Source organism: Dipodomys merriami, unplaced genomic scaffold (genome assembly GCF_024711535.1).
Source record: "Dipodomys merriami isolate MVZ:Mamm:240054 unplaced genomic scaffold, mDipMer1.0.p SCAF_46, whole genome shotgun sequence".
NCBI classification, from domain to species: domain Eukaryota; kingdom Metazoa; phylum Chordata; class Mammalia; order Rodentia; family Heteromyidae; genus Dipodomys; species Dipodomys merriami.
The window spans coordinates 909,462-921,489 of NW_027206024.1; the positions used below are offsets into that span (position 1 = coordinate 909,462).

The window sequence follows — 12,028 nt, forward strand, 5'->3', positions numbered from 1 at the left end:
CACCACAACTGCAGCCACAGTAGCATCTGCTGGCAAGTGCTCAGATCTGTCTCCTTGCCTGGATTTTCCCTCTCTGGCCTAACTCTCTGTCCTGTGATGGCACACTTGGTGTGATTCTCTGGCTTAGGACTGTTCACTGGAACACTAAAACTGCTTTGTATACAAGAGCTTGTTTAGCCTCCAGCTTCTCCTCTGCCATCTTCCCGGAACTCCCTTCCAAATTAAACTTTTTCAATCACTCTGTAATGCAGTATGGAGAGTACTCAAAAGACTAAACATAAATCTCCCCTATGACTCATTAATTACCCTAGTGGGCAGTAATCCAATAAATAACAAACAAGCTCACATTAAAGCTACCACATAACCATGTTCAGGGCCCAGGGCAAGAGTTCAAGGAATGGGAAAAATGTTAACCCTGTTGGTATTTGTTTCCGCAAATATGAACCTTTTGACATCAGATACCACATCATTCTATTGGCAGTAGTTAGTTTAGGACTTAAATGTAGCGGGTGATAAAAGGGCTTTTTGTTGAATGTTAGGAAAAGATGTAGGCAGTCCAAGAGAAGGGGGATTTTTTGTTGTTGTTGTTGGTCTTTAACTATGGGAGTGGGACCTGTTCCTAAGCTCTTCAACTGAAGGTCAGTTCTCCACCTCTTGAGCCACAGTGCCACTTCTGGTTTTCTGGTGGTTCAATGGAGATAACAGTCTCAGGTGCCCCAGCTGTCTTTGAACAGCAGTCCTCAGATCTCAGCTTCCGGAGTAGCTAGGATTACAGCTGTGAGCGTCTGGCACCAGGCTAAGAAATGGGGGATTTTTATATAAAAAGAGAATCCACCTCTTCTCCTGTGTCTAAAGGTCAGATATCAGTATTAGAACATGTCACCCTCAATTCATTTCATCATACATTTGTAAATTTTCTCTTTTCCTTCATGTGGGAATACTTCAGTAAATATCAACTCAGATGTGGGACTGGATCAATTGTATGGGAATTGCTAGCAAATAAATCAAGAACTACTAAATCAAATCAAATGATCCCCTCATTTGGAAAAATTATTTTTTTCTCTTTTTATTACAAGTCTGTGCTTGATTACTTCGTAACGTGATATTGAACCTCCTAACAGAGTGATGACACTTTCTTTCTCTTCAGTAATTGGCCTTCTCCCACATGTGGTCAAATATTTAAGAATCCAAAGATTTCCATTGATAATTCATTAAGCTGTCCTCTAAGAAAATGTGCATTTCTGGAATTTGGTCTGCTGTCATATTCTTACATGCACGGGCTTTCTATGATTTATTTGTTCTACAAGGAATTCTATTTTCCAATCTTTGTGTGACAAATTTAATCTCTCTAATCAGTATTTCTGACCCTCTCTCTAGAGTCTCATTTCAGTCTGACTCATAAAAATATGTTTTTATCAGTTAAATGCCTCTCATCTTCTGTTATTTGCCTGACTTCATGTAGGCTGTGATAGCAGCTCTGACTGGCTGTGCTTACTGGAGTATATTTTTTAGAGGTCTAGGTTTACTATTCAAGGTAGTAGCTTCACTGGGTCCCAATGATCCCCTGGCCTATACTCAATAGGTTTTTCTCCTAAAGAAACAAAAACAGCTGACTAAATTCCTGTTTTCATTGTTTCAAAATGAGCCAATCTGGCATCCTTGCAAAACCATGAATAATCCTCTCTAACAATGGTCTATCAAGATGGCTTTTCAAAGTTGACTGTGAAAAATGTTCATTTTCAAGTCACTACCATAAAACAGATCACATCTCTGGGAGCAGAAGTTTGGAAGGAAGGATTACCTTCCTTTTTTCTCTTAGGATAGATCAAATCATAATATTCTTCAGTTGTGGTCAGCGTGGAGCACATTTTCCCAAGAATATACTGTATTGTAAAAGAGGACCAACTATCAAAATAAAGGAGGAAATACTTGTCTAGAGTCTGATTTATCTTGCTTATATTTGTTGTTATTTTCATTATTTCAAACACATGGATAATTTGTACTTGGGATTAGACAGATTTATCTTGCTTATATCTGTTGTTTTTTTCATTACTTCAAACACATGGATAATTTATACTTGGGATTAGACAAGTGACAATGGATTAATGTAATAAACATTCATTACTTTCATATATCCAATATAATACACTTAACACCTTATGGAAAATTAAATCCAACTATTGAAACAATGTCAGAAATATAAAATAAGCCTCAATATGTATTATCTGGCACACATACACCATCATCTACTCAGAAATGCAGTCTCTGTACAAATATTTATTTGGCACAAAATAAAAATTTAATGAATATGTTCTATAAGCATCATATGAAATACTGTATATAATTTTATGGATGTCTCCTAGACAGGAATTTAACATGCATGTAGTAATCAAATTTCCACAATTTAAGCTAGACAAGAGGAGTCATACCCTCATACACTGCCTGGAGAATGTGTGGTGTGAATTTTACCACAGTGTTGAGCCTTTTCACCTAATACCAAGAGTCATATGCAATAATTTATTATTTGATGTTATGATGAGTGCTAAGTGTAGAATAAACTGAATTATTAAATTAATTCACAAAAATGAAATGATGATTTATTATTGAAATAATGATATGTTTGTTTAAATTCTAATGCTTCTCAATTTTACAATTCATGAAATATATTATTAAAATTAGTTTCACTTTCTTCTTTTCTATATCTACTAAAATTAAAATTATATGTTAAACATTCAATATTAAATCAGTAATAATAACATTATTAAAATAATATATTATTAAACTGTGATTTGAATTATAGTTCTAACAAATTGTGATGTAAAAAATACTATTATGGGCAATATTTTTTAAACTTACCAGCTTATTTGCTTCCTGTGTCATTTGTTATTCTTGGTCCAATTCATCTCTTCACCTTAATTGTTTATTTTTCTATTTTATCTCTATTGTTTTACTGAGTTTGCATTTTGTTTTCCCTGTTTAGTGATTGACATGAGGGTGAAAAGTTGTATACTAGTTTATCACTTCCTATGTTACAGTGAAATCACTGTACTCCACAGCTGTTCTACTTTTCTCTGTATAATACAATATTTTCCCCACTCTCATCTCCTGTATTGCTGCTCTCATGTATTTTATTTTTATTTAAATTTTATTATCAAGTTAATGTACAGAGGGGTTAGATTTACATAAGTAAGTTAGTGAATTCATTTTTTTCTAACTTGTTACCACTTCCCCCATGTTACTCCCTCATCCTTCCTAACATCCCCCAAGATTATTTCCAAAATATTGTGAGTATCTCGTTTGCATAGGTTCCCCCTTTGTCCTTTGTCTCACTATTTTGTTTATTCACCTTTCCCTTTCCTAGTTCAGATCAACATATTTACAATAACCAGGGTATCAAAATCAAATACAGTGACTACAGGGGATAAACATTGGTGGGGAAAACACAAAAGATAAAAAGAAATCACATACTACATTAAGAACAACAACAACAAAAACATGTCTTTGAGTTCATTTCACTTGGAATCACCTTATAAGATCATATGTAGGGCTGGGAAGGTGGCTCAGTGGTAAGAATGCTTGCCTTGCATGCATGAGGCCCTGGGTTCGATTCCTCAGCACCACATAAGCAGAAAAAAGCCGGAAGTGGCACTGTGTCTCAAGTGGTAGAACGCTAACCTTGAGCTGAAGAGCTCAGGGACGGTGCCCAGACCCAGAGTTCAGGCCCCACGACCGACCAAAAAAAAAAAAAAAAGATCATATGTAAGTAGATAGTGAGCTATTCTGCTCATCTACTAAGATTATCCTTGATGTACACAATAATGCTTCCCTATTACCCACTAATACCACTTCTGGGCATTTACCCACGTGACAACAAACAAGGCCACACTAAAGCTACCAGCACAATTGTGTTTATCACAGTATTATTTACCATAGCTAAGATATGATATCAACTCAGATGCACCTCAGTAGATGAATGAAGAAAATGTCACTCTCTCATACACACACACTTACACATGCATGTGGAATACTATGCTTCCATCAGAAAGAATGATACCACCTCATTTGTAAGGAAATGGAAGATCTTGGAAAAAATATTAAGTGAAGTAAGCCAGACTTAAAGAAACATAGGTCTCAGGTTTTCCCTTATTTGTAATAATTAGTTTATATCAAGAATAATCTCATGTATTTTAATTTGACATTTTGTTCTATGTTGAGCATAGAACATTATTGCTATATTGTTTGATATTATTTCTGCAAACAGGCAGGTATATTTAAAGAATTACATTAATCTCATCCATTACTGAAGGAAGAACAACTTTAAAGAGCAAACCCTACTCAGAAGAACAACTGCTATTTATTTAGCTTCATTCGGAAGAACAACTCCTACTTACTTAGCTTCATTCCTTTGTAAGGCCACTGTAGTCCCCTGTAACCTCATCTTGTACATTACAACTCTGTACTTGGTTATCCTTCATATCTACTATCTTCTACATTGTGATCTAAATGCCCTAGTGATTCCAGTTTGCTTTACTTTAAAAAAAATTCTCTCGAAATGTTTGAGGTTGGTGTGTTTGCGTGTGTGTAGTATTACAAAGATCGGAAGACAAAATTTTTGTTCATTTAGATTACATCTTTCTGGTCATTGTAAGTTGTGGCTAATGGGAGAAGTATCTTGCTATTTTAAGGATGAAACAGAACATGTATTTGTGCATGTACCAGAGTTGCTTTAATTGTGTGAATTTGAACACTTAACTTCGAAGTATATCTTGGCTGCTGTTGTGAATAATGTGAATAACAATGAACTACAAATATATTTACGAGTTACCCAGAGAGAAACAATCACATGATTGGTGAGTCAGATGATATTTCAACTTTGCATTTTTTTAGAAAATGCATACTAATTTCTACAACGAGAATACGAGCCTGTATTTTGACCAAGAGTGTAGAGAATTTTCTTTTCTCCATACTCTCACCAATATTATTGCCTTTTGAGTTTTATGAAAGTGCATGTTTCTAATAGGTGAAGTAACCCAGACTGGCTTTAGACTCAATTCCTCTTAGTCCAACCTCCTAAATGCTTGGAATTACAAACCTTTACCACCACACCTGGTTCTTTTGGGGTTTTTTGTAAGAGTTATAATAGTTATGAAGTAGTATCATAGTAATTTTGAATTGCATTTCTCTAATGACTTCTGTTCACTAAGCCAGTATAGAAATGGTATTAAACACAACTTTGTAAACCCACTGTGATTTTCAGGGCTTTTTGGAAAACAGGCCTATTCAGAACTTTTGTCCATTTTTATTCATGTTACTTGTTAATCTCATCTTTAAGCTCTCTATACAAAATCAATAATTAATTCAAGGTAGTAGAAAGGAAAACATTAAGCATCTCCTAACATTTTAAAATTTTCAATATCATGATATTGCTTAGATCACTTGAGACTATAAAACTCAATTTAGTTTGACCTTTTACAAGGCTATATTTATTTTATTTTATGTTTATTGCTCTTTCCAAAGCCTGCATGTCTGATTTCCCTTGGTTTCCTTCAGTTTCAAGTAGTTCAGATTTCAAACTGAAGAATAAATGGAAGGAAGCAAACAAAAAAACACTGTTCCTCTCATCCGATGATGCCTCTTCAAGCATGAGGTAAGTTCATCCTTCTAAGTCCCTATGATAGGGTATCAAAAGTAGAATTCATTCTTCTAGGTCTCCCTATCTTTGCAATGTAACTTAAATGATGTAAAACACAATATACTGCTCAGATAAGTTTACGTTTTATCAGTTTTGCACATTTTCATACGCGCTTCAGCTCAGTGCACAACATTTCTTCATTATTCTGTCCCTGATATTTTTACAATATCAAGACAAGATAACCAGTTTGAATTACAGCATGAGAAGTTATCCACCTGGCTTCCTTGAAAGCAGATCACAGTCAATTGATAACATTAGTTCTGGTTTCTCGCTACATGTAATGGTTTCTGTAATACATATGGAATTATATTTAGTATTAAAAATTGCTGACCAAACTCAAAGCTTATTCATAGAAACTTAAGTATTTCACCAGTGTCATGCCTCTTAATTCTTAAGATAATATTTGCTGTAATGCTAATGTTATTACCATTATAATGTTGGGAAAAATTGTAATTAAAGGCACTAAGTGCACGGTCCAAAGACACACAATGAGGAAGGAAATCAGTCAAAGTTTCCAAAAGTCTTTCAGCAATACAAAAAAGGTAGGTAAAATCTCTCCATTCTCTTACACACTCAATTCAATATACATATTGTCCAAGAAATAATACCATAGCAATTGTTGCCAAGGGTGTTTGTTTTCTGCCACATTTTGTCTTCAACACAGACTGTGTTGGTGACATTGGGTTATCATGCACAGAGATGAGCTTATAAATTGAGGTCCAAAGAGAGCCAAATTTCTTCTGTTCCACATTTCCAGTTTCCTTTTTAAAAAGTAGTAAAATTTTTAAATATCATCACGTACTGTCTTTTAAGACTCCAAAAACGAAATAAATTCACATATAATCACTCCAAAATGCTTTAAATGTAGATGATAAAACAAGCACTCATGAAGTAAATTTTCTTCTACATTTAATATGTTTCTGAAAGCCTTGTGCTGGTTGGTCACCCTTGTAATCCTGACTACTCAGGATATGTACTCAGAAGGCTGAGTTCTGTGGATAACATTTGGAAACCAATCAGAGCAAAAAATCATGACATTATTTTTCAAAAATTTTAATGAACTAGAAAAGAGCATGAATGGAGATGTAGCTAATATACTAGCTCACCAAACTAGAGGGGAAAGGCCTAGCAAGACCTTAAAGCCCTAAGTTCAAACTCTGAGCACGCCAACATGCAGGCACACACACATACACACACACTCACACACTTATTCACGTCAGTGTTTTGCATTAATTTCTTAGTTAATGATATTATATGGGTATAATAGAGGAAATAAACTTTTCCATCTCAGAACATTTTTATATGTATTTTATTGTTAAAATACCATACAGAGGGGTTTCAGTTACAAGAGCAAGGTAATGAGTCCCTTTCCTCTCAGGCATTGTTACCTCCTCCTTGGTTTTTTCCCCCACCATCCCTTCCTCACATCTCTACAAGTACACTCCCCTTCATCCCCCCCCAACCCCACCTAAATTGTAAAGTTCAACTTTCAACATAGTGTCTTGTGCATCTCATTGTCACAATGGGTGGACCAGTATTCCTAGTTAACCATTTTGTTTCTTCTTTCCCCTCCCCAATTAGCTAAATGTATATACAAGATTCAGGTGCACCAAAATCAAATACAGTGAAAACAGAGGTTATACTGTGGGCGAGGAACATATAAAGAAACAATAAAATACATAGTACATTATAAATACGTTTGAAATAATAGCAAGCAAGAAAAAAACCCACTTGTGTACTTACTTTGGGGGTCATTTCATTTAACATCATCTTATCTGGTCATATGCACATAGCTTTTGACCTTTTCTGCTTATCTCAGACATATATTATTTATTGCAAATAAGGGAAACCATGGGACCTATGTTTCTTTGGACTTGGCTTACTTCACTAATATAATTTTTTCCAAGCCTTTCCATTTCCTAACAAATTGGGCAATGTCATTCTTTCAGATGGAGGTATAGAATTCCTATTCTCACACACACACACACACACACACACACACACACACACACACACAGGAAATCAATCAATCTATCTATCTATTTATCTATCTATAACATTTTCTTGATCTATTCATGTACTGAGAGGCATCAATGTTGGTTCCATATTTTAGCTATGGTAAATAATGCTGCAATAAATATAGTAGTGCTAGTAGTTTTAGTATGGTCTTGTTTGTGATCATTTGGGTAAATGCCCAGAAGTAGTATTTGTTGGGTCATAGGGGAGCGCTATGTGGAATCTTTTGAGGAACCTTCATACTCCTTTCCGAAGTAGCTGAACAAGTTTACACTCCCACCCAAGAATGCAGTAGGGTTCAAATGCGGTAGGGTTCCTTTCTGGCCACATCCACTCCAGCGTCTGTTGTAAAAATATGGAACACTTCATGAATTTGCTTGTCATCTTTGCACAGGGGCCATGGTACTCTTCTCTGTATCATTTCAATTTTAGTGTATGTGCTGCCGAATTGAGCACAGAACATTTTTTATATATAAAGTGTAATTGATTTTCTTAAACTAAACAATTCAACAAAAAGTAAGTTCTAAAGAATTGTTGTGAAATTTTAAAACCATGTGTTTCTTATATAAGCACACATTTATGAATAAAGTCAAGATTGGCATGTCAAAAACAATATAATCAAGATATTTGTTGTTCAAGAGATGTGTAAGAGGAGGAATTCAATTATTCTATACAAGGCACCTCTCATAATGAACATTGAAGCAAGTGTTAAGGTTTGTTAAAAGTTTTAATGTTTTAAATATTTTTAATTTTGGGAATTTGCTTATATATATGCCAAAATTAAGACTGTATGACAGGTCATAAAACTTTTCCATAAAGTATTTAAGATTTATTGTAGCAGCATATACTACTAAGTGTGTACATTTCAGAGTTTATAGAAATTTTACTAATGAGAATTTGCAAATTCTTTGTGTAAAGAAGCAGAGTGAAGAGTTAAGACTTTGTTAATTCCACAGTTTCTGTTAAAACTTTAGGGCTTCCTTACTTTATAGGTTAGCGAGGAACAAATGGTGATATAAGCCATATACAGATGAGATGAGCCATAAATAATAATCTTAGTGGGAAACTTTAAAGACTACTCATAGCCTATAAAACTCTTATTGAACATCATAATCTTAGGCAGTTTTAAATGTACAGGATTATGAAAAAATAGTAAAACCTAATATGTAGTATACTTCAAATACTGGAAACACTGGTAATTGTTTCATTTTTCATTTTATTAATCATTAATATTTAATGATTGGTTTTGTTTATTGTAGCATTGTTTTCCTTGTTGTAATATAATACAACTTTTTGTAAGTCGTCATTAGGAGGTACTTTGAGAATGTTACTGGGATGGCCAAACCATGTATTATAGGTGCATATGAATTTACAAAGAACAAAATTAAGAACAAAATATTCATTAAAATTTTTCTCAAGTAGAGTCTGAATCAGGAGTGTTAAGTGTCCACAGCTAAAATCTTAGCCCTAGGCTGAAGCAGCCGTCTTACAGATTTGAGGACACAAAAGTGAGAGACAATGATTTTTTGTGTTTTGATTTTGTTTTTGTTGGTCGTGGGGCTTGAAATCTTGGGCCTGGGTGCTTTCCCTTAGCTCTTTAGCTCAAGTCTAGTGCTACCACTTGAGCCACAGGACCACCTTTGTCTTTTTGTACTGATGTGGTACTGAGGAATCAAACCCAGGGCCTCATTCATTCTAGGCACGCACTCTACCACTGAAACCCCTTCCCAGTTCCTGAGAAAGTGTATTTTAAAAAGTCATCTAAACAACATTTGCTTTCTGCTTTGGCTTATATAATGATATACATGAATATCTTTTTATATTTTTGTGAATTGTCATACCTCTAAATTTATATTAATTTCAGCCACTTTATCCTTTTCAAAGTCATGAAATATCTCTAAGAATTTGTTTCTGTAAAGACTGTTTTTGCATTTATAATTTCTTCTGAGTCACTTTTATTTTTTTCAAAATCACTTTATATTTTATATTGACGGGTTTTCACACATCAAATGCCTTCAAATGTATATATGTATTAAGGTTTGTATCCTGTCAATAAATGTGTAGAACACAATTATACCACTGACAAAAGATGATTTGCACTTCATTTATGTGCTTTTGGACTTGGAGAGTGACTTTAGGTGTGTCAACACAAGTAGAATCAGCATGAAACAAGCCAGCATTTCTTCATTTAAGATATAAGGAAAGGATACAGGTTGATCCATTGTAACAATAGGATGTACAAGACACTCTATCAGAGGGGGATGGAGGGAGGAGTTGTGGTGGTGTAAAGGGAAGGGATGGTAGAGGAAAAACAGGAGGGGTTAACAATGCTCAATAAGAAATGTTCTCATTTCCTTACTTGTGTAACTGTAACCCCTCTGTACAGTACCTTTACAATAAAAGTATATATTAGAAAGATACAAGGAAAATTTCCGTACTTATGGGAAGTTATATTTGTCATTCAATATCAGCAAGGTATTGTTTTTAGGATGACAGGCATATTAAAATTTTGGATACTCAAATTCTCTACAAAAATAAATATATTATTTACATTAGAAACTGCCCACAATCTAGTGCAGTGTAATTGCTATGAGAAATTTTACCGCATTCTAGGTTTGTAATGGAAAGTAAATGTATATGCAATATCAACAGATATGAATTTTTTCAGATAATTTTTGTCTGCATTTTGTGGATGGAATTGGGAAAGCAATTTTAAAAAGCACAAATTTCATCACCAAGAGCTGTCCGCAAAACGTAACAAGTTTCTAATACAGCAAAATTGAATGGTTTGGAACTCCAAGAAGTACTTGAATTGACACATTATCAGAAAGTGTAACCAGGCAAGCACTTTTGTTTTTAAATTTTTTTGGGGGGTCCGGTCGTGGGCCTGAACTTTGGGCCTGGGAGCTGTCCCTCAGCTCTTCAGCTCAAGGTTAGCACTCTACCACTTGAGCCACAGAGCCACTTCTGGTTTTTTTTTCCTGCTTATGTGGTGTTGAGGCATCGAACCCAGGGCCTCATACATGCAAGGCAATCGCTCTACCACTAAGCCACATTCCTAGCCCCTAGGCAAGCACTTTTAAGAAATGCAGCTACAAGATTTCTCATTGAGTGCTTTCATAACACTTTGTGAAATACAAGTCAGAACCTCATTGGAGACTAGACAGTTTTCCCTCACCTTTCTGTCAAGCTCAGTTATTATCAATCAACATATAGCTAATCTTGAATAATCCTCTAATAAGAAAATGTTGATGGAGTGTTTATATGCAGAAAAGCTCGGAACGCTAACTTTTTCCAATTGGCCTGAATGGTTGACCCCCACCCTATTATCCCAAGTCCATACGGACTCCAGGCATAATTCCAGGTATGTGTGAACTCCTTTGATGTGCAGGTAGGGCAATCCACCTAGGCCCAGTTGTAAACATCCCATCTCAGACCCAACTGAATGTCCTCCATCTTTCTTGACCTAGGGGCTTTTCATTAACCTCTACCTCCTTGATCAGATCTCCTATAAAACACTGATCCTGTGCCAGCTACCTCACACAACCTCATTCCTGCTGGAAGGGCTGTGCCCCTGGCTGTTCCTCAATAAAGAGTCCTTTCTGTTGGTGATCAAGTCAGGCCTATTCCTTTTCCATTCTCCTCCATTTTCCTAACATATGGTGCTGACACCCAGGAGATAAAACGCACCAGGAGTAAGTAGGTGCCCTCTGCCAAGGGGCCACCCACCTCCTTGCCACCTCTCACGGAGCCTTTCTGCTACCTTCCTCCTCCTTCCAAGGCTTTTCTTCATCAGAAGCACAGAGCCCTCTGAGCTTACTTTGGGCTAAACAGACACCTGAAAAACCTCCTAGCCTTTGCTTTTGTAAGCAGTGCAAGCAGTGGATGGCCACGCTGCTGTGGCTTGAGGTATTATTGCCCCAGTGCGTAAGCTCAGAAAAGGCCTTATCTCTCCCCCTATTCTCTATCCTTTACCCTGTCCCTGGACTCTGATCTCCAGGCAGGAGGCTCTTCTCTGTTTGACTGACTTCACCCAATACCTAAAAGCCTTCAGGACAAGGTAACTAGCCCGGTCTGTGGTGTAGGCACCTGACATGGACCCCAGGAGGGCAGGACTCCCTCCCTTCCTTCTTGTCTGTGGGGTACAGAGACTCCAGAAGTCTCTTCTTTCCTTATACCCTGATACCCTTTAATTAGGACCTTTGGGGATGCCCTCTCTTAATTATTGGGATCCATCCGTCTGGCTTCTCAAAGCACCAGCGGTGCCTGGAGCATCAGGACAGGATCCATAGTCCTACCAAAATTTCCAAATTGTCTCCC

At 36.1% G+C, this 12,028-nt stretch overlaps 1 non-coding gene across 1 annotated transcript; it reads right to left on the reverse strand.

Annotated features, from left to right (window-relative positions):
* Positions 1–8,057: 8,057 nt before the first annotated feature.
* On the reverse strand, positions 8,058–8,164 carry LOC138808634 (U6 spliceosomal RNA). The gene has a single exon (XR_011366542.1). It is a non-coding gene; the product is annotated as a U6 spliceosomal RNA (small nuclear RNA).
* Positions 8,165–12,028: the final 3,864 nt, after the last annotated feature.